The sequence below is a fragment of the Myotis myotis genome, unplaced genomic scaffold (genome assembly GCF_014108235.1).
Source record: "Myotis myotis isolate mMyoMyo1 unplaced genomic scaffold, mMyoMyo1.p scaffold_m19_p_1, whole genome shotgun sequence".
In the NCBI taxonomy this organism is placed as follows: domain Eukaryota; kingdom Metazoa; phylum Chordata; class Mammalia; order Chiroptera; family Vespertilionidae; genus Myotis; species Myotis myotis.
The window spans coordinates 102,136,582-102,159,976 of NW_023416313.1; the positions used below are offsets into that span (position 1 = coordinate 102,136,582).

The following is a 23,395-nucleotide window of genomic DNA, read 5'->3' on the forward strand; positions in this document are numbered from 1 at the left end:
ATTCATGTGTTTTTATTGTAAACATATGAATTATTCACATTGCTATAGATCCTGAACTCATAAGCGTGGACCATGCACAGGCTGGCAGGAAGCCAGGAAGCCACTCTGCAAGCAAACAGATACTTTGAATAAGGAGAAAAACCATAGCACAACATTTAATGTCCAACCTGAGTCACGTCAGAATGTTACATATATTGACTTTTTAATTCATATAGTATCGGGAACTCAACTGCTTGGTTGGTGATGGGGTTGGCCTGGTTTCGGGAGGATTATTACTGAACTAATTAAGGAAAGGGGGGCTCAATCTTTCTTCTCCTTGGTTGCTTTCTCCTCCCCAGCACCTTCATCTTTCTTCTCATCCTCAGTTTCCTGGGCATCTTCTCCTTCACCTTCACCTCTTTCTTCCTCCTTTGCGTCCTCAAATTCTTCCTTGGCGCCTTCTTTCTCTTCCTCAGCCTCTTCCTTCTCCTTCTCCTCCTCTTCAGCTTCTCCTTCAGAGGGGGGTTCATCCTTAGCTTTCTTGGCTTTTGCAGCCTTAATGGTCTCCTCCACCTAGATCTGCTCCTCCTGGACGTGGCTGGTGTACTAAGAAGGGAAGGAGTGAGTGGACATCAAGTAGGAGCTGGTCTGTAAACCACTGTAGGCAGATCGGCCAAAGACCTGGGAACTCTGGGAGTAGCTGCTGGCCATGCTTCCCACGCTGGTGAAACTGAGCTGGGCTCCTCACCTTCCAAGAGTTTCCTGTAAGCTGCAATGTCAATGTCCAAAGCCATCTTCACATTGAGGAGGTCCTGGTATTCTTTTAAATATCGTGCCAATTCACTCTCTGCAGTTCTCAACTCATTTTCTAATTTGTTGATTGTGTCCTGCATAGCACTAATGCCAGCGTTCTGCTTATCCTCCAGCTCTTGCAGCTGCTGTTCCAGCACTTCCTTCATGCCCTGGCATGCTTCCATCTCCAGGGTCTTGGCCTTGAGCAGGCAGCGGCTCTCAGAACCTCGTCCTTGGCAGTGCACACCTCTTTGGTGTTCCTGGCAGCACTCTCGGTCAGCATGGTGAAGCGGCTCTTGAACCATTCTTCAGCATTCTGCATGTTCTTGGCAGCCAGCTTCTCATACTGGGCCAGATGTCCTTGAGCAGCTCAAAGAGGAGCCGGAAAACAGGTCCATCTCCACAGACATCTGAGCATACTGGATCTGAGCCTGCAGCTCAGCGATCTCCTCTTCACTCATCTTCTTCAAAAAGGCGATTCCATCCGTCAGGCTGTCGATGCGCTTTTCTAGATTAGCACCAGCGAGAGCTGCCTTATCTGCACCTTTGCGTACCTCCAGCAGCCGGCCCTTGGCGTCCCGGAAGTTCAGAACCTCTTCCTCGGAGTGTGCCTGCAGGTTGCTCTCAGCCCCTCCCAAGTCCCGTGCCTCCTAATGGGGTCCGAGGCTGCACCCCTGATCCTGCTGCCCTCTCCTTTCCGGGGACCGGGGGTTGTGTGGTGGGGTGCAGTTGTCCCATTTTCATTAAAATGTTCAAACCATGCCTGCTCCACTGGTGTCCACAGGCGACCCGGGGGCAGACAGTGATCCCGGAGGCGCTCGCTGCCCCCACCAGAGCTCAGCCACAATGGTCTGTGGTGAGACAGCCCCACCAGGCCTCCTGGCTGCAACTTGGACCCGCTTCCTTAACCAGGGACCTGGCGCTGGGCAGGCGGCAGCAGTGCTTCCTCCCCAGCCTGTGCTGGAGTGGGTCCCTGCGGTTTTAGAACTGAACTCCAAGGGCCTCCCAGTGGGCAGTGGCCCTGAGCCCCCCAGCTCTCCCTCCATCTGCCAAGGCTTGCTTCTCACACTTGCTTCTCACACTTGCTGAAAACCTTCTCGGTCCACTTGCCATAGTAATCAGTTCGGGCTGAAAGAACTGGGGACTCCGGGAGCCTGAGGGGACTGGGTGCTGCCATCTTTGTGATGGAGTGATGGTTAATTTGCATATTACCCTTTTATTAGATAGGACTAGAGGCCTGGTGCACAAAAATTTGTGCACTGGGGTGGGTCCCTCAGCCCGGCCTGTGCACTCTCGCAATCTGGGGCCCCTTGGGGGACCCTTCCCCTGGCTGCTGGCACCAGTTTTCCTTTGGTGCCCGGAACCCAGGCCTTCGCTCTTTGCCGGGAGGGGCCCGCGTGGTGGGCGAGGGGCTTAGCTCTTTTAAAAATACTTCTGAATGTTTGGTAAATAGTCCTGTAGGAATCTACTTTCTGAAACATGCTGGTTGTTAAGGGCTGATTTGGGTAATCAACAAAATGTATGTTAAAATCCTAATCCCAGAACCTCAGAATGTACCTGTATATGGAGATAAGATCTTTAAAGAGGGGATTACATTAAATTGAGGCAGTTCCAGTGTGACCCTTAGCCCATCTCACTGAAGTCCTTATAAGAAGAGGAATGTTGGGGTCCTGCCTCAGCAGGTCCAGGGGTTCCCAAATGTGTGGACGGAGTTGGCGAAGAAGGAATGACACAGAGGCAACGTTCAGGTGATCATCATAGCCAGGTTCTCTTTTTATTGTCCTGTTAAATATTTATACTATTTGATCCTATAAGCATGCCTCTATAAGCTTGTTTTTTTTTTCCGAAGCGAGGATGGAATGGGGTCCGTTTATTGGGAGGTCAGTCAAAGGGGGAGCTGGCTAGGGTGGGGTAGGGCAGTAGCTTGTCTGGCCCCCGAGAAACCCAACTTGAGTCCAGAGCCTTGACTGCTTTGAAGCCAAAGTCTTCCTCCACCTTTATCTACACGGGGGCCAGCTCCGGAGTCAGAGGGACTCCCGCCCGGCACCCTTCCCATGGCACTCACCACCTCTTCCAACTGCTGGGCCCCTCACCAGGGGTCGGGCTGCTGGCTTCTGTGGGCGCTGGCGTCCTCCTGGGCGGGGACAGCCCCTCTTTCTCCGGAGGCTCGTTCTCAGCATTGCCTGGGGTGGGAGCATCTGTGCCCTGGCTGCCCTCGTCCTCCAGTAAGATGGTGAACTGGCTGGCCCGGTAGTCGTCGCCGTAGGAGTCCAGCACCCTCATGAGGAACCTCTGCTCCTGCTGGAGTCTCCATGTTATCCTCTGTATCTGATGGAGCCTGTTCAGGACCTGCTGGTTCACCTGCTCGATCTCCCTGCAGCGCTGATCTAGTGCTTGGTACTTCCTGTGATTGAGTTCCCGTTGGCACTGTGGCCACCGGCCTTGGGCTGCCTCCTCCTCTTCGTCTTGCTCTTGGAGGCTGGAGCTTCCCAGACCCCCAGACATGAACTCCACTTCGGTCTCAAGCTTGCTCTCCAGGATGTGACCACCAAACAGCGGAGGCAGCGCCAGCTCCGAGCAGGGAGGTGCTGAGAACTCCTCAAAGCCCACGGCTGCCATGGACCCCTCTCTCTGCTCCAGCTCCATTTCTCCCTGGCTCCGGGCCAGAACTTCCAACCTTGCAAGCCTCTTAAAGTGCAAAACAACACGCCCCATCCAATTTCACGGCCAGGCACACAGGCCCCTGCCGCTAAGCCTCCTGGGGGTTGTAGTTCTCTATTTCTCGCTCGCTTCCCTCGCCCCCACCGTGAGTCCTTGCTGAAAGGCCCTGCTTGCTGGTCAAGTGCCTCTGGCCAGGCATCTGAGTCACCTCCATCTTTATTCCTGTCCTGACACCGTGCCCTCTGATCACGGAGACTCTCCTCTTGGAAGGCCCCTGCGTCTCCTTCTGGGGCCTGGCTGCATCGCCCCTGGGACCGGATCTCGAGCCCCAGCAGCAACTCAGCCCTGGCCCCTGGGTCTCCTTCTGGGGTCGGGGATGCACTGCTGCCTGGGCACTGGATCGCGTGCCCTGGTGGCGACACAGCCCCGGCCTCTGGGTCTCCTTCTGGGGCTGAGGATGCGCCGCTGCCCAGGCACCGGATCGTGTGCCCTGACGGTGACACAGCCCCAGCCCCTGGGTTTCCTTCTGGGGCCTGGCTGCCTTGTCCCCGGGACCGGATCACGTCCCCAGGCAGGGATGCAGCCTGGCCTCTGGCCCCGCCTCTGGGTGTTCTCAGATCACTGGTGATCCGTGATCTGAGAAGCCCTGCCCCACCTGGTTTCTCCGATTACTGGCCCAGGGCCAGCAAAGGTGGCCCAGTTCTCCTGCTATTGGCAGCCACCTGGGTTCCGTCAGCAGCAGACGGCTTCTTCCATCCTTCCCCTTTCGCCTCCCATCATTGTGCCTATATATGCAAATTAACCGCCATCTTTCTTGGCAGTTAATTTGCATATCACCCTGATTAGACAATGGGAAGCATATCGGAAGTATGGTTAATTACCCTTTTTGTCTTTTATTAGTATATATATATAATATATTATAGATATATATAATATATCTATAATATATATATATATATTAGAATATTATATATATATATATATCATTTCTGAAGTAGAATACCTACTTAAGTTTTGTCCTTATTTTTGGCCCATAATAACCAATATCTAATTTATTTTCACCCTTGCTTTCTAAAACAAATAAGTTGATAACTGTAGAAGGTCCTGGGCTTACCATGATACAATTTATAATTTTTTGATTTTACAATGGTGTGGAAGCTATTCAGTAGAAACTGTACTTTGAACTTTGATTTTTTTCTGGGCTAGCAATATATGGTTCCTAATTATCTGGTGATAATGGGTAGTGGCAGTGAGCTGCAGCTCCCAATCAGCCATGATACAAGGGTAAACAGCTTATACTCAGTGTACTAGCTGCCAGCGATTTTTTGATATTGTGTTTTGTGTTTTTGCATCCCATCATGTCTGCAAAAATGCCCATCTGTGTCTCCTGCTTCTGATGAGGCAAACATGCAGGTGGTTACAATTACTATGAAACTGAAGATGATTGCCCAACTGTTTGCTAATGTAAGTATTCTGAACACATTAAAGGTAGGCTATTCTAAAGTATCATGTTCAGTAGGTTATGGGTATTAATTGTATTTTTGACTTATGATGAATTTATTGGGTCATAATAACCATGGTAAGTCAAGGAGCATCTATACTTCAATTTTAGATTAAACTAGAGGCCTGGTGCATGAATTCATGCATGGGGAGGTGGGAGGAAGGATTACAGGAGGTTGGCTGGCTGGGGGTGGGGGGGGGTGGGGGCGGAATCACAGGAGGTTGACCACCAACCCTGAGGAGGGAGCTGGCCCTTGGCTCCCCTGGGAAAGGGGCTGTGTCTGTTGCCCCATACCCCTTGTTTCCCATCCCAGCCTGGGCCCTAAGGCCCCAGTGGGGTTGGAACAGGAGGCAATTGTCGCCAGGCTGGGCATGGAAGGAATGTACACCAACACCACTGTCAGTGCCCTACCACTGGGTGGTTCCCCGCCTCCCCCCCACCTCCTTCCCTTGCAGCCACACCACCACCGTGGTGAGCGAGTGGCCCCTGGGAAAGGGAGAGGACAGGAATGAGGCAAACCCTTGTGTTGAGGGCTAACTTTCAATAGATCACAGCGAGGGAACTGCTCTGCTACATAAGAAACCCTGACCCAGAAGCAAGTCTCTATAAATGGTTTAGCACCAGGGGCTGATGGGTGCAAGCTGGCCAGGGGGAGGGGCCATGGGAGGTTGGCTGTGGGAGAGCACTGACCACCAGGGGGCAGCTCCTGCATTGAGCATCTGCCCCTTGGTGGTCAGTGAGTGCCATAACGACTGGTCAACCAGCCGTTCCAGTCTTTCTGGTGGACTGGTTATAATGGTCACTTAGGCTTTTATATATATAGACTAGAGGCCCAGTACACAAAATTCATACATGGGGAGGGGGGGTCCCTCAGCCTGGCATGCACGCTCTCCAATCTGGGACCCCTCAGGGGATGTCCAACTGCCAGTTTAGGCCCATCTCTCAATCTGGGACCACTGGCTCCTAACCACTCATCTGCCTGCCTGCCTGGTTGCCCCTAATCACATCTGCCTGCAGGCCTGATGCCCCTAACTGCTCCCCTGCCAGCCTGATCACCCCTAACTGATCCCCTGCTGGCCTGATCATCACTTAACTGTTCCCCTGCTGGCTTGATCATCACTTAACTGTTCCCCTGCTGGCTTGATCATCCCCTAACTGGTCTTCCCTGCTGGCCTGATCACTCCTAACCACCTCTGCCTTGCCCCCGCAACCGTGGCTTTGTCTGGAAGGACATCCGGAAGATGTCCGCTCTAATTAGCATATTACCCTTGTATTAGTATAGATTACTACTGTAAGAGTTAAAAAGGAATGGGCTGTGGCAAAACCATAAGTGATATTTAGCCCATTGCTGCACAGTAGTCATTTTAAAATGAGTACCTTGATCCAAGGTAATATACTACAATTAATCTATATTCTTTCCTTGAAACCTTCACTATGGTTTTGGCAGTAAGGTATACAAATCCTAAATGTTAATACATCTAGACTTCTGACAGGATCCATTAAAATTGCCCATGTATAAAAGGGTCAATCTGCCAACTGTGACCAGGATATTGTCTCCAAAGCTATCATCCTATGGAAAGCTTTAAGTAAGTCAGGTGTACTGGTATTCTGAAAAATCTTTGGCACCCAATGTTGCCTCAGCTATTATTAAATAAATATTAATGGATACGTAAGAATTTTGGTGATAATTTTATATAATATGGTTTTATTTTGATGTTCTGATTGAGATTCTATTAGAGAAAATTAGAATTGACCTACTCTTCAGTGGTGGAAAGAGAGAAAAGGAAAACATTAAGTAAGAAATAAATGAGAGATTAAAGAATTTAAGAAGAAAGATCAGATAAAGAATACACTACAATGACTAAAAAAAGAAACGTTGATCAAGAAAAAATATGTAGAAAGGGAAAGAAAAAAACTAATTATTTATTATAATTGTATTAATTGATTTATCAACTTTTGATTTTCATCCTGTTTTTTTGACTGGGAGCTAGAAACAGTGCCAGCACTTTACCATTGTGGAATATTTACCAGTCTTGGTTACAGAAATTTCCAGTGGTTACCTAACATAAAATAGTTTATCTGGTGACTTCAACATATTCCTTTACTTGTTTCACAACAGAAAAGCAGATTTCTTCCTGGGGGCTTAGTTAATATAAAGTCAATCTTTGCAAAACAATCTAAACTGTTATCTAAAACCAGACATATATCTAGAGCTCACTAAATAACTTTTAATTAAATTAGTTAAAAGTGATCTATAAATTTACAAAGTTCTTATGAGTTTGAAATGTAAGGAACATTTAATTTTGTCAAACATTAATTTATATAAACAGTACCTATAGTTAAAATTGTGAAGATTAATTAAATAATGATTATAGTAGATTTTTTCATTTAAATCATAATATATTATATTCAACTAGAGGCCCAGTGCATGAAATTCGTACATGGGGTGGGGGGGTCTCTCAGCCTGGCCTGAACCCTCTCTAATCTGGGACCCTAGGGGGATGTCCAACTGCCTCTTGCAATTCGGGACCGCTGGCTCCTAACCACTCGCCTGCGTGCCTACCTGATCACCCCTAACCCCTCTGCTTGCCTTCCTGATCACCCCTAACTGCCTCTGCCTCACCCCGCACCCATGACCCAGGATTCCCTCCTCCAGCCAGTTGCAGGCACCCAGGACCTGGGCTTCCCTTCCTGTGGCGAGCCACAGGCACCCAGGACCCGAGCTGGCTTCACCTGGGCCGGCCACAGCAACAGGGGATCTTGGGTGAGCGGCTTTGCCTGGGCAGCAGCCACTGGTGCCTGGGACCACAGGGCAGGCAGCTTGTCCTCTCCCGGGCCACAGCCTGGCTGGTTCTCATTCCTCTCCCGCAAGCCCATTTGTACCTGGCTGGTCCCCATTCCTCTCTCCCCAGTATTGAGTGTCTGAGCCATTATGGTGTGACAGTGTGAGGGCATGACAACCATTTGCATAGTAACTCTTTATTATATAGGATAATATAATATTTATAATATATTGAGTATAATGTATGTTAACTGATATACTATTTTCTGTATTAAATTAAAGCATAATATATCATACTATATGTCTTGATAATATAATATCAAGATTTCTGTAACTCATGTTGTGGTAAAGAGCTTCCTGGGAACATGTTTAAAAAAGTGCCTTTTGAGACCTTGAACAATTCTATTCTAATGTATACATTCTCCTCCCATCAGTCTGTTCACTTTCTATACTATTCTTTGAGAGATACTTTTAAATAATGCTGAAAACCAGGAGTTCAGTAACTCATGTTATTTACCTTAATATCTGAGCTTGGACAATCAAGTGGCAGTAAAAACTTTTGTGACCTTGATATGGTTGTAATCCAATCACCGGAAGATTAATGTGGCTTTAATAGGAACAAGGAGAACTTTTAAAATAAAGTATGATGTTTATAAGAATCTATGATTACAAAGATACTATTGAAGTTGGATTATTTTCTTAAAGCTTAGAGTGGTATGCCTTTGCAATTTAAAAAATATATATTTTTAAGATTTTAATTTAGAAGTTCAAGAATACCAAGTTCAGTTAGTATTTTATAAGATTTTTTAAAGATAAATAGTTTTCATTTTCCTCTACTTTCATGTTAAATATATGTAACTTTAAAAGATGAAAAAATCAGGTATTTTAAAAGTACTTGGTTAAATAAACTTCACTTGTTTTTCCAAAATTATACAAAAATATTCCTGCTTAGTGGAAAGCCATTAATTCAGGCTTTGAATAAGAATTGTACTATATTTTTTCTGAAATAATTTTAATGAAGAAATAGAAAAAAAAAATTCTATAAGTTAAAAAAAGAGAGAAACAGTTTTTTTTCAAACAAATTTTCTTAAATTCCCATCCCACTCCCAAGGTCCTCACCACTCCGTTGTCTGTGTCCACGGATTATGCATATATGCATACAAGTTCATTGGTTGATTTCTCCCCACCCACCATCCCCTGCCTTCGTTCTGAGGTTCAACAGTTGGTTGATGCTTCCATGTCTCTGAGTCTACTTTTGATCATCAGTTTATTTGGTTTATTAGATTCCACATATGAGTGAGATCATGTGATACTTACCTTTCTCTGACTTGCTTATTTCATTCAGCATAATACTCTCCAGGTCCATCCATGCTGCTGCAAATGGTAAGAGTTCTTTTCTTTTTTATTCCATTGTATAAATGTACCACAGTTGTTGTTTTTTTTTATCCACTTATCTGCTAATGGGCACTTAGGCTGTGTCCAAATCTTAGCTGTTGTAAATTACACTGCTATGAACATAGGGGTGCATATATCCTTTCTGATGAGTATTTTGGGTTTCTTGGGATATATTCATAAAAGTGGGATGACTGGGTCAAATGGTAGTTTCATTTTTAACTTTTTGAGGAAAATACTGTTTTCCACAGTGGCTGCTCCAGTCTGCATTCCCACCAGCAGTACAAGAGGGTTCCCTTTTCTCCACACCCTCACCAACAGTTGTCATTTGTTGATTTGTTGACAACAGCCATTCTGACAGGTGTGAGATGTCATCTCTTGGATGATTAATGTCTTTGAGCATTTTTTTTTTTCATATGTCTCTTGGTTTTTCTGTATTACCACTTTGTAGAAGTGTCTATTTAGGTCCTTTGCTCATTTTTAATTGGATTGTTTGTCTTCCTTTTCTTAAGTTATATATGAGTACCCTATATATTTTGGAAATTAACCCCTTATCAGATGTATCATTGACAAATATGTTTTCCCATGTAGTGGGCTCTCTTGTTAGTTTGTTGATGGCTTCTTTTGCAGTGCAAAAGCTTTTTATTTTAATGTATCCCATTTTTTTTTTATGTTCTCCTTAGTTTCCATTGTCTTAGGAGATGTATCAGTAAACATATTGCTATAAGAGATGTCTGAGATTCTGGTGGTTGTGGTTTCTTCTAGGATTTTTATGGTTTCACATCTTACATTTAAGTATTTTACTCATTTTGAGTTTATTCTTGTGTATGGTGTAAGTTAGTGGGTTGGTGGTCTAGTTTCATTTTTTTGCATTTACCTGTCCAACATTCCCAACACCATTTATTAAAGAGACTCTGCTCCAAAGTATGCTTTTGCCTCCTTTGCCAAATATTAATTGAGCATAATGGCTTGGACTGATTTCTGGGTTCCTTGTTCTGTTTATTTGGTCTATATGCTTGTTCTTGTGCCAGTACCAGGCAGTTTTGAGAACAGTGGCTTTGTAATATAGATTGATATCTGGTATTTTTATTTTATTAAATCTTTATTGTTCAGATTATTACATTTGTTCCTCTTTTCCCCCCCATAGCTCCCCTTCACCCAGTTCCCACCCCACCCTCTGCCCTTACTCCCCCACTGTCCTCATCCATAGGTGCACAATTTTTGTCCAGTCTCTTCCCGCATCTCCCACACCCTTTTCCCCCCCAAGAATAGTCAGTCTATTCCCTTTCTATGTCCCTGATTCTATTATAATCACCAGATTATTTATTCACTTGATTCTTAGATTCACTTGTTGATAGATGCATGTTTGTTGTTCATAATTTGTATCTTTACCTTTTTCTTCTTCTTCCTCTTGTTAAAGGATACCTTTCAGCGTTTCATATAATACTGGTTTGGTGGTAATGAACTCCTTTAGCTTTTCTTTATCTGTGAAGCTCTTTATCTGACCTTCAGTTCTGAATGATAGCTTTGCTGGATAAAGTAATCTTGGTTGTAGGTTCTTGGTATTCATCACTTCGAATATTTCTTGCCATTCCCTTCTGGCCTGCAAAGTTTCTGTTGAGAAATCAGCTGACAGTCCTATGGGTATTCCCTTGTAGTAACTGAGTTTCTTCCTCTTTCTGCTTTTAAGATTCTCTCTTTGTCTTTTGCTCTTGGCCTTTTAATTATGATGTGTCTTGGTGTGGTCCTCTTTGGATTCCTTTTGTTTGGGGTTCTCTGCGCTTCCTGGACCTGTAAGTCTATTTCTTTCACCAGGTAGGGGAAGTTTTCTGTCATTATTTCTTCAAAGAGGTTTTCAATATCTTGCTCTCTCTCATCTTCTGGCACCCCTATAATTCTGATGTTGGTACGCTTTAAGCTGTCCCAGAGGCTCCTTACACTATCTTCGTATTTTTGAATTCTTTTTTCATTTTGCTTTTCTGGTTGGGTGTTTTTTGCTTCTTCACATTTCAAATCTTTGCCTTGATTCTTGCGCTCCTCTGGTCTGCTGTTGGGAGTCTGTATAGTATTCGTTATTTCAGTCCGTGTATGCTTAATTTCTAGTTGGTTCTTTATCATAACATTGAGGGTCTCATTAGATTTCTTGAGGATCTCACTACATTTATCGGCGGCTTCTAGACAGTTCTTAAGAGACCTTAAAAGTGTGGTTCTGAACTCAACATCCTCCATTGACAGTTTTGTCCTGTTTCTTTGTCTCCGCATTTTTTATGCTTTCTTGGTGCACCCCCTAGTAGTCTTTGTGCGCAGTCTTGTTGTAGTTAAGCCTTGATTGTTGTCGGCAATACCGGGTTGATTTTACCTCCAGGCTAACTGGCTAGGAGAGTCGATATCTGGTATTGATGGATCCCTCCATCTTTGCTCTTTCTCAAGATTCCTGCGACTATTCAGGTCTTTTTTTTTTTTTTTTCTTTTGGTTCCATATAAAGTTTTGGAGTGTTTGTAAGTCTGTGAAATATGCTGTTGGTATTTTAGTAGAAATTGCATGGAATCTATAGATTGCTTTGGGTAGTATGGACATTTTAATGATGTTCATTCTACCAATCCATGAACATGGTATAATCTTCCACTTGTTTATATCTTCCTCTATCTTTTTTTTCAACATCCTATAGTTTTCAGAGTATAGGTTTTCTACCTCATTGGTTAAGTTTATTCCTAAGTATCTTTTTTGTTGTTGTTGCAATGGTAAATGGGGTTATCTTTTTAGGTTATCTTTCTGAGAGTTCACTATTGGTGTATAAAAATGCTAGGGACTTTTGGGTGTTAATTTTGTATCCTGCTATGTTTACAAAATCACTTCTTAAGTCTAGTAGTTTTTTTTATGGAGTCTTTAGAGTTTTCTATGTACAGTATCATGTCATGTGCGAATAATGAGAGTTTTACTTCCTCCTTTTCAATTTGGATGTCTTTTCTTCTTCTTGCCTGATCACTATGTCCGGGACTTCCAGTACTATGTTGAACAAGAGTGGTGTAAGAGGTCATCCCTGTTGCTGTTTAACTATTGGCCCGTAACCCATTTTATTTTTTTTATTTACTTAGCATTTTATTTAGACTTGTAATCTTAAATTCTTTCTGGTTCTTTGAATATATGTAAATCTTCTTCTAGCCTCTTACCAGTTTTATAACAAGCAATGTTTTTTTTCAAGCACTTGGAAACCATCTCTTTGAAATGTAAACATTGAAAGGAATAGAATCCCTATCTCCCAGTCTCTGTGGGAGGGTAGGAGCCTAAACTCAATCAGAAAACACAGATGGCCTGATCACAGAGAAAAACAGTTGCAAACTCAGGAATATCTCTAAGATCTGGACACATCAATAGATGAACTTCCCCCAGAAAGTCCTTTAGTTCTTTTCCATTAGCTTACCTCTTGCTTTTTCTTTCAGCAGATTTGAGTTCAGTCTCTCCTAATGAGATAGTCTTGAATAAAATCTTCCTTGTCTATTTAACTTTATCTGGTAAAACTTTTGCTTTGACATGCTGAATATTTATTGGGTACATTTTGTGTCCTTCTAGTTAGTACAGGTGCATTTAACCCACATTTTTTATCACTACATAATAAGTAAACCAACTTTTATTTTTCCAACTTTTATTTTCCTCACTGCCCACTGCCTGGTTCCACAGAAAATGCCACATACTTCAGTAATTCTTCCCTTTGGCAGTGTCCCATTTTTATTTTTCTTTATTTTTAAAATTATATTCATATGTTTATTTTAAAGATCCTCACCCAAGGTTATGCTTCCATTGGTTTTTAGAGATAGATGAAAAGAGGGAGAGAGAGAAACATCAATGTGAGAAAGAAAAACATTGTTTGGCTGGGCTGACTCCCCCATGCACCCCAACTAGGTATAGAAACTGCAATCTAGTACAGTATGTGCCATGACCAGGAATCGAACCCACAACCCTTTAGTGTGTGTAATGACTTTCCAATCAACTGAGCCACCCAGCCCAGACAGGCAGTGTCCATTTTTAGTATCAATCAGCTACATTCATAACAATGCTGCACTTCCCCCAAATTTGATGGTATTGAGGGGGAGCAGAGTTTGACACCACAAAACATGTCATTGGGAGGATATTGATTGTTTTAGGTTGGTTATTTTTAAGAAGTTAATGACTCAGTGAGAACTTTTGACCTTTCTCCTCACTGCATAAAAATATTTGGATAGAGGACCTGTTCCAAGAAGAGAGTCATCATCATAGATAAGTGTAGTGTAATATAAACTATAGGAATCAGCAAGGCCCATTTATTCAGAGTCCTTTCTATGACCCATTGCTAAAGATGGCCGAGCAAACATTTGTTTTGCCATCTCCATGTTAATTGCCTTCCTCCCTGTGAAGTTCCAAACCACACATGCCTGGGGTCTCCCTTTCTTCTTAGATCAAAATGGCATGTAAACCTTAACTGTCTCTTTTTTTTTTTTTAAATATATTTTATTGATTTTTCACAGAGAAGAAGGGAGAGAGATAGAAAGTTAGAAACATCGATGAGAGAGAAACATCGATCAGCTGCCTCCTGCACATCTCCCACTGGGGATGTGCCCGCAACCCAGGTACATGCCCTTGACCGGAATCGAACCCGGGACCTTTCAGTCCGCAGGCCGACGCTCTATCCACTGAGCCAAACCGGTTTCGGCTTAACTGTCTATTTTAAACGTTGATATTTTATCCTATTAATCTGCCTTATGTCTATTTTATTATTAGACCCACCAGAAGAACTTAGAAGAGTAGAAGAAAAATTATTGTTTCTCCCCTAGAGTACATATATAATCTTACTTTTTTTTTTTTTTCATTAGTTTTACAAGCCAGCGAGAGAGGCTGTGTTTTGGGCTGTAAGTCTGAAATTCAGCGGGCGTGACTCTGCTTCAGTATGTAGTTTGGCTAGGCTTGACTCCAAACTCTGGATCTGCTCCATTTGCCTCAATATGTGGTCCAGCTCTAATGGCCAGCAATTTCTCAGAGTATTTTTTTTTTCATGGCATTGCCAGAAGCTCAAAAAAGACCAAAACACCATCCAAGTCTTTGCTTATATCACATCCACTAACATCATATCAGCCAAAGCAAGTTGTAGCAAGTCTGAAATAAAGAGGTAGGGAAGGACATTCTGCCTACCAGGAGGCTATAGAAAAGGTGCACATATACAAGGCAAGGGCGGAAGCCATAAGCTGTTGCCTAGAAAAGTGCATTCGTGTTTTCACTACATATAGTCCACTGTTCAAAGCTTCAGAATCATAATTGGAGTAAATAAACAACAATAGTTGATTTAATTTTTGATGTGCTACAATGAGGTGAAGCTGAAGAACTGTCAGCATCATAGGAAGAGAGAGTTGGGAAGGGCTCATTTTAGGAGTGAGGCACGGCTGAGTGGTTCTGAGGAGGGTTGAAGTAATAGAAGACAGCTTTAGAGTAGATCAGTGGTTCCCAACCTGTGGGTGGCGACCCCTTTGGGGGTCGAACAACCCTTTCACAGGGGTCGCCTAAGACCATAGGAAAATACATATTTTCGGTGGTCTTAGGAACTGAGACACCGCTCCTCTATCCATCTCCAGGCAGGTCCGCCCACATGCAGATATGCCCACATACGAGTACCTGGCATGATGACATCATCACGCCAACCCCATCACATACACCATGTACATCCAATACAGGTGTATGTGACAGGGTTGGCGCCATAATGTACTTATGTGGACCAGTCACACACGTGTAGAAAGCAGCTGCTGTGTAGAAAGCAGCTGCTGTGCTGAAAGCAACAGTATTGGAGGTAAAACGACACTTCATGAATTATAATTACTGGGTAAATGTAAAATCATCAACTACTGCAAAAAAAAAAACAAACAAAAACAAAACATCTGTACCAGGGGAACTCAATCTGGATGCCGATTGGTCTTTTTATATTCAGCTATGGTTGATGTGAGTACTGCCCCCTTGTGATAGTAGCAGGTATGTAAAAACAACAACACAGAGAATGGTAAATCATAGGAAACTTTAATGAACTGTATTGACTGAACTATGCCATGTATCATCTTTTGTATTATTAAAGCTATTGTTACATATTATTTTCATTAGCAAACCATCCCATGACAATGGATCCTGTAGAGAAGAACATTAAGAAAAGAAAATATAGTGAGGATTTTTTACAGTATGGTTTTACCTCAATAATTACAGCAGAAATTGAGAAACCGCAATGCGTTATTTTGTTGTAAAGTTCTATTAGCCAAATCTATGAAGCCAAACAAACTAAAAAGCCATTTTGATAGCAAGCATCTGAGCTTTGCCGGCAAGGATACCAACTATTTTAGAAGCAAAGCTGATGGATTCAAGAAAGCCAGACTTGACACTGGTGGCAAGTACCACAAACAAAATGTAGCAGCCATTGAAGCTTCATATTTGGTGGCACTCAGAATCACCAGAGCTATGAAACCTCACACCATTGCTGAGGATTTACTGTTGCCAGCGGCCAAAGACATTGTTCAAGTTATGATCGGAGACGAATCTGTTAGGAAATTCAGTGCAATTTCCTTATCTAATGACTCTGTCCACAGAAGAATAGATGACATGTCTGCTGATATTCTTGATCAGGTAATCCAGGAAATTAAATCTGCTCCGCTTCCAATATTTAGTATCCAGCTTGATGAATCTATAGACGTTGCAAACTGTTCACAGCTACTGGTTTACGTGAGGTATATTAATGATGGCGACTTTAAAGATGAGTTTCTTTTTTGCAAACCTCTTGAAACAACAACTACTGCATGTAGTGATGTATTTGACACAGTTGGTTCATTTCTGAAAGAGCATAATATCTCTTGGGAAAGGGTTTGTGGTGTTTGCACAGATGGTGCTCCAGCTATGCTAGGATGTCGATCTGGATTTCAACATTTGGTACTGAAAGAGTCACCAAAAGTCATCAGAACTCACTGTATGATTCATCGGCAAATATTAGCAATGAAGATGCTGCCACAAGAGTTACAAGAAGTAATGAAAAGCATCATAAGTTGTGTCAATTTTGTAAAGATGAGCACTTTAAACAGTCAACTGTTTTCACAACTGTGCAACGAGTTGGATGCGCCAAACAATGCTCTGCTATTTCACACTGAAGCGAGATGGTTGTTGAGAGGAAAAATTTTAAAACGTGGTTTTGAGCTTCGTGATGAACTCAAAACGTTTTTTAATCAGAAAGCAAGACCACAGTTCGAAGCACTTTTCGGCGATAAAAGTGAACTGCAGAAAATAGCTTACTTGGTTGCCATCTTTGCCATCTTGAATGAGTTAAATTTATCACCCCAAGGATCAAATGCAACATGCCTCAATCTGTCTGAAAAGATCCGGTCATTCCAAATGAAACTTCAGCTTTGGCAAAAAAAATTGGATGAAAATAAAATTTACATGTTGCCTACCTTATCTGCTTTCTTTGAGGAACATGACATTGAACCAGACAAAAGGATTATGATGATAATTTCTGTGAAAGAACACTTGCACATGCCTGCAGACGAAATTTCATCGTACTTTCCAAATCTACCTGACACCCATTTGCACTTGCCAGAAGCCCATTCACAGTCCAAGTTGAAGATGTTCCTGAGACAGCACAAGAGGAGTTCATTGAACTTACTAACAACGATGCAGCGAGAACTGATTTCTCTACAATGCCGGTTACAAAATTCTAGATCAAGTGTTTGCAGTCATATCCTGTTCTGTCTGAGACTGTGTTGTGCCTTCTTCTTCCATTTCCAACAACATATCTTTGTGAAACAGGGTTTTCCAGCTTGTTGGTTATCAAGTCTAAATACAGAAGTAGACTTGTTGTGGAAGATGATCTTCACTGTGCTCTTGCAAAGATGCAATCTCAACCTTCGCACCGACGTTGGCTTTTTACGCATACTGTCGCAAAATGTAGCAATGTAGTTTACTGTTGTTATATTAAGACTCTTACCCATGCTACACCATGCTTCAAGACAAAATTTCATTTATTTGTAATTAGAAATAAATATTTCACAATATATAATTACATATTGTTTTTGTGATTAATCACTATGTTTTAATTATGTTCAATTTGTAACAATGAAAATACATCCTGCATATCAGATATTTACGTTACAATTCATAACAGCAGCAAAATTACAGTTATGAAGAAGCAATGAAAATAATTTTATGGTTGGGGGTCACCACAACATGAGGAACCGTATTAAAGGGTTGCGACATTAAGAAGGTTGAGAACCACTGGAGTAGATGCAGATAACAGAAAGGAGCATGTGAGAGATAGCATATCTGGGTAATTTTTAATTTGGTAGTGAGTACAGCAGGGTTAGAATTTTCATTGATAAATGTAGTCACTCATGTGACCTGGAAGCAGAGGGAATATATTTAGTTGATTTCATAGTTCCAATGAGTTTTAAGAGACAGTTCCACTGTCTCTTAAGAAGCTTCTGCTTCTGAAGATAAGTTTGAAAGATTCAGAAAGCAGATAGTGTGCTGTTTCTATAACGACCACCAAAGGTCTTTCAGGTCGTGTGCCCTGCCTCCATCCTTTCTTGTGAGCACCAGGTGGAAACTCACAGAGGTGGTAAGTGAGGACATCTTTTGTGCCCGGGACTCCAGGTGACTCTAAACTGTTATTGTAGGCCACATTAAGCCTTTAAATGTCCATTAAACCTTTACTTGCTTTCCCCCACTTTTATTGCTCTCATCTTTCTCCCATACTATGCTAAAGGTGAGACAGTTTCTCCTAGGAAGGGCTTCTTTAACCTTTCAAATTTCAGTTTATTTGGTTGCCTTGAAACTTCAGCTCTCTAAGAAACTAAAAAATAGTTATGATTGTGGAGATTGCATAGATTTTTCTAATTTAAAATCACATTCTCTTGTGATTTCCTATACCCTAAACCAGTGATGGCGAACCTATGACACGCGTGTCAGAGGTGACACACGAACTCATCTTTTTGGTTGATTTATATTTGTTAAATGGCATTTAAATATATAAAATAAATATCAAAAATATAAGTCTTTGTTTTACTATGGTAGCAAATATCAAAAAATTTCTATATGTGACACTGCACCAGAGTTAAGTTAGGGCTTTTCAAAATGCTGACACACCGAGCTCAAAAGTTTCGCCATCACTGCCCTAAACCTCCAACTTATAAGGTATTATTTTCAGAAAAATGAATGATTTAACATTAAACATATTATCCTGAGGATAATACAATGAGTTGATTATTATTTTTGTTTAAAAATGAGAAATATGAATGTTAATGAAACCTGGGGTGCGGGGAGCAGCTCTCCCCCTTGCGGGTTTTTGCCTCACGAAGTTTGAAGAATAAAATTCATGGACTAAAAGGACTTGTTAGTAAAAGGGTGGAAATTTATTGGAAGCAAATACAAACTCCCACATAGGGTGGGGTTTACAAGGGGGTAACCTATGAAGCTCCTTTTTTCTAAGGTTGATAAATGCTGTAGTTCTTTGTCTCTTCATGCTCCCTTCTAATTGGATCCCTTCCCCATTTTATGACCCTGTGTTTTTCTAATTGGTCAGTCTGCAGAATATCAGCTTCCAAGTTCTAAACCCACATGGTTCCTCTCTTTCTCTCCCCCTTAACTTGCAACATTTCTCTATCTCCTGTGAACATGTTTCCCACTTTCCAGCATCTGTCGACATTTCTCTACCCTCTGTGAAAGTATGTTTCCTTTTTCCCAAACTCTGTGACTCTGCCTTATCCTCTGTGAATGGATGCCTTCCTCCCCCCTTATCCTGTGGCACCTTTCTATCCTCTGTGAATGTATGTCTTCCTCGCCCGTTAATCTGTGGCACCTTTCTATTCTCTGTGAATGTGTGCCTTCTGGCACCTCCAAGCCCTCACTGATGCATTCCTTCCCCATGGACCTTCTTTATTCCTAAGACTCCCTAAACCTGCCTATTTTATCCCTAAAATTCCTTTCATCAGGAAGGTTAAGTAATTTGCTTCAGGTCAAGCCAATATCATTTGCTATGGTGAGAATGGAAATCTTGCTGCAATGTCTGTATAAAAAGCCTAAAACCATGCTGGCCCAGAAGATCTTTCTAGGCCCTGATAACTCCTTTCATTTTTCAAGCTGATGTTTCCCTCATTGTTTTCTCCATATTGTTCTTTATACCACACAACTATATCCAAATTTTAAATTTTTACATGTATTAAATGTGTTTATATTGCAATTTTGCATTTCTTTTCTTAAAGAGGGTCCCCAAAATTGGTTAAGTATCAGTCTTCACAAAACTTTGATTCACTTTGTCTATGGGTGCTAATTGGAAATTAATCTGAATTTTAAATTGTAAATACTCATGCAATTCCTATCATATAACTATAGCAAAAGTATAATCAATAGCACATGCATACATGAAATAAGGGACTAGTTAGGACAGTGGTCTGCAAACTCATTAGTCAATAGAGACAAATATCAACAGTACAACAATTGAAATTTCCTTTGATAGCCAAATTTATTAAACTTATACTGCATAGGTAGATACATTCAACTTTAAATTCAACTTTAAATTCACAGTTTTCATATTCCAATTTTCTTTGCTTCTTCTTTGTAGCCATGGGCCACAAAGTTTCAATCGCACTGTACGTGCGTGCCTGCACATGGTATTTTGTGGAAGAGCCACACTCAAAGGGCCAAAGAGCCACATGTGGCTTGCGAGCCACGGTTTGCCCACCAATGAGTTAGGAGGAGTAATGATAACATATATTTTAGATATTTAATTTAGAAGAAAAGGTCTTTCCATTTTAAAGGGCACACTAATTTACAGCTGGAAAGTGGAGTCACTGAAGCACAAAAACACTTTGACATCAAAATATGTCTTCTATTTTTTTTAAATATGATGGAATTGTGTTTTAAATGATGGATCTTTTAATACTTATAGTCAAATTTACTCAATGGAGCAGTCACGGCACAGTACAAAAAATGTCAACTATGTCACTATAGATGTTATGAGACCATTTTGTAAAAGAGGAATTGAAGTAAAGTGATCTATCTTGGATCTCCATTTCAGCCAGGTAATGCTATTATAGTCTTGTCTCTTTATAATAGGGGTACTTTCTCTAAATGAAAAATAGCATCACAAAGAAGTAACAGGTTCAGCATGATTCCTACCCCATTCTATGTGTTTAATGATGCTTGTAGGAAAGCTTACTTACTCTGACAAGATACTTCCTTCAGCATCCTTGAGTTGAGCAGAATAAAAATGATGCGAAAATCATGTCCGCTATTCATTTAGGTGAAGATCATGCCCTAAGTGGTTGCTTTTTATGTGACATTATATATATATATATATATGTATATATATATATATATATATATGTATTTCTGTGTTATAATTTCCATAAAGGTGCATGCACCCAGAAAGATAATAAAGTAATTTTTTCACAATCACAAATTAAATTTAAGCTCTAAGTAGACAACTCTTTTATCTCAAATTCACATTCCCATGATTCCCTTAGGTTGATGTATCAATAACATTAAACCATCAGGTACTAAGAAATACCTAAAATGTCCTTACAAAATGGTAAAGACCTTGTACTTTTTGTCCCTGTGGATTTATTAACTTAATAATTTTAACAGGAAAGTGAGGAACTTAGCTATAAAAACATAAGCATCATTATCATTGTGAAGAAAATTGTCCTTGTGTCCAAAGTGTAGTGCTTTATCATTATCCTACATAATAAAAGCCCAGCAACTGTTATGGTGTAACTACCAGAACAACCAATGACCAGACCACCAGCCAGTAGCTATGACGAGCACTGACCCAGACCTTGCTGTCGGCGCCCTGATAGCCCCAAATCCCATTCACCCACACTCCAAACCCTGACAGCAGGGAAGAGGGAGCCCCATTCCCCCTGGAATCAGCCATTGGTCAGCTTGCTGTTGATGCCCTGACAGCCCCTAATCCCATTCACCTGCACTCCAGACCCTGAGAGCAAGGAGGCAGGAGCCCCATTCTGCACAGAATCGGCCTTTGGTCAGCTTGCTGTCTGCACCCTGACAGCCCCGAATCCTGTTCACCTGCACCCTGAACCCTGACAGCAGGGAGGAGGGAGCCCCATTTCTCACAGAATCAGCCTTAGTCAGAAGATCAGAAGATTCTGCTTATAGTGAATGGTTACTAAACTTGGAGATGGCAAACTTGATAGCAGTTTTCATTTAGGAATGGGTATTATTGAAATCTCCCATGAAATGATTTGTAATGGATCTATTATTAAAGCTACTTTTGGAAATACTATATCTACACTAATAAAAGGGAAACATGCAAATTGACCATCCCTCTGCTATGCCCACCAACCAATCAAGGTGAGTATGCAAATTAACCCAACAAAGATGGCGGCGGCCACGGAGCTGGAGGCTTGGGTTGCCCTTGGTGACGGAGGAAGCCAAGCTTCCCACCCACCCTGGCCACCACTGAAGGAGTGACTGGGTGCCTGGGTCACTGGGGGGCATGACCAGCCTGAAAATGGCCCTCAGCCCCTCACCCAGGCTGGCCACACCCCCAAGGAATAAGAGTCCCCACTGGGGGGCTCAGCAAGCCTGAAAACAGCCATCATCCCCTCATCCAGGCTGGCCAGGCACCCCAGTGGGGACCCCACCCTGAATAGGGTATGGTCAGCCTGAAAACAGTCCTCAGCCTCTCACCCAGGTTGGCCATGCCCCCATGGGGTGAGGGTCCTCGCTAGGAGGCATGGCCAGCCTGAAAACAGCCATCAACCCCTCACCCAAGCTGGCCAGGCACCCCAGAGGGAACCCCCACCCTGAAGAGGTGTGGCCAGCTTGAAAACAACCCTCAGCACCTCACCCAGGCTGGCACCCCCCCCCCCCAGCGGGGACCCTCACCCCATGGGGGCATGGCCAGCCTGAAAACCACCACAGGCCCCTTGCTCAGGCTGCCTCACACCTCAAGGGAAACCCCACCCTGATCCGGGACACCCTCAGGACAAACTAGCCATCCCCCACCCGTGCACCAGGCCTCTATACTAATAAAAGGGTAATATGCTAATTAGACTGGGAGACCTTCCAGGAGACCTTCCAGACATTCTTCTGGACAAAGCTATGGTGGCAGGGCCAAGGTAGAGGCGGTTAGAGGCCAAGAGGGGAGGGCAGTTGTGGGTGATCAGGCCAGGATGGGATGGCAGTTGTCAGTGATCAGGCCAGTGGAGGGGGCCATTGGGGGTGAGAAGACCAGCAGGGGGGCCAGTTGGGAGCAAGCAGGCCATCAGTGGGGGTCAGTTGAGAGTGATCAGGACTGTGGGGAGGCAGTTTGGAGTGAGCAGGCCAGCAGGGGTGCATTTGGGGGTGAGTAGGCCAGTGGAGAGGAAAAGTGAGGGTGAGCAGGCCAGGAGGGGAGGCAGTTGGGGCCGAGCAGGCCAGCAGGTAGAGTGATTAGGGGCAATCAGGCAGGCAGGCAGGTGAATGGTTAGGAGCCAGCAGTCCCGGATTGTGACAGGGATGTCCAACTGCTGGTTTAGGCCCGATCCCTATAAACCAGCCGTAGGACATCCTTCCAGGGGTCCCAGATTGGAGAGGGTGCAGGCTGGGCTGAGGGACACCCCCCATGTATGAATTTTGTGCACTGGGCCACTAGTCTATAGATAATATTAAAAATATTTCTAAACATGCAATTCTTTGTCCTAAAAATGAGCACATTCATAAAGTAAATGAAGAAATTTTGGATATAGTTGATGGAGATTTTCACACATATTTGAGTGATGATTCCATCAATTCAATAGATGATGCTGAAAAGGAAAATTTTCTCATTGAATTTCTTAATAGTATTACACTTTTGAGAATTCCATGTCATAAATTAAAATTGAAAGTAGGTGCAGACAGCCAGTTGGCCTGGAGGTCAAATCCCCCTAGTATTAACTACAACAATCAAGGCTTACCTACAACAAGACTGCGCACAAAGACCACTAGGGGGTGCACCAAGAAAGCATAAAAAATGTGGAGACAAAGACACAGGACAAAACTGTCAATGGAGGATATTGAGTTCAGAACCACATTTTTAAGGCCTCTCAAGAACTGTCTAGAAGCCGCCGATAAAGTTATTGAGATCTACAAGAAATCTAATGAGACCCTCGATGTTATGATAAAGAACCAACTAGAAATTAAGCATACACCGACTGAAATAACAAATATTATACAGACTCCCAACAGCAGACCAGACGAGCACAAGAATCAAGGCAAAGATTTGAAATGCGAAGAAGCAAAAAACACCCAACCAGAA

The 23,395-nt window shown here is 42.8% G+C and overlaps 2 pseudogenes; both read right to left on the minus strand.

Annotated features, from left to right (window-relative positions):
* Nucleotides 1-300: 300 nt before the first annotated feature.
* Nucleotides 301-1,948, minus strand: LOC118667193 (annotated as a pseudogene).
* Nucleotides 1,949-2,652: 704 nt separating this feature from the next.
* Nucleotides 2,653-3,418, minus strand: LOC118658740 (annotated as a pseudogene).
* Between the last annotated feature and the right edge of the window lie 19,977 nt (nt 3,419-23,395).